The 289-nt window shown below is 59.5% G+C and overlaps 1 protein-coding gene across 1 annotated transcript in view; it reads right to left on the reverse strand.

Annotated features, from left to right (window-relative positions):
- LOC104409719 (histone-lysine N-methyltransferase SETDB1-like) overlaps positions 1 to 289 on the reverse strand; it is a gene marked incomplete at its 5' end in the record, with an annotated part of 6,983 nt that overhangs the window by 659 nt on the left and 6,035 nt on the right. The window lies entirely within an intron of this gene.

Genomic DNA, 289 nt, shown 5'->3' on the forward strand with positions numbered 1-289 from the left:
CTGCGATGAACAGCGGCGTTCCTCATGGAACTGGCCCTGCTCCCTCCCTGCCCGGAGCCAGGCCTGAGGCACAGGCAAAGGTGATGCTGCTGAGGAGGGTCTGACTTGGGCGTCACGGGGCCCAGTTCCATCCACAAGGGTGGATCATCCTAATCCAGGTCTTTTCCCAGTTTTTAATGGTTTGGGGTGGGAGGGAGCTTAAAGCTCATCTAAAGCCACGGGCAGGGACACCTCCCACTAGAGCAGGTTGCTCCAAGCCCCTGTGTCCAACCTGGCCTTGATGGGGCAG

The sequence above is a fragment of the Nestor notabilis genome, unplaced genomic scaffold (genome assembly GCF_000696875.1).
Source record: "Nestor notabilis isolate BGI_N333 unplaced genomic scaffold, ASM69687v1 scaffold23748, whole genome shotgun sequence".
NCBI classification, from domain to species: Eukaryota; Metazoa; Chordata; class Aves; order Psittaciformes; family Psittacidae; genus Nestor; species Nestor notabilis.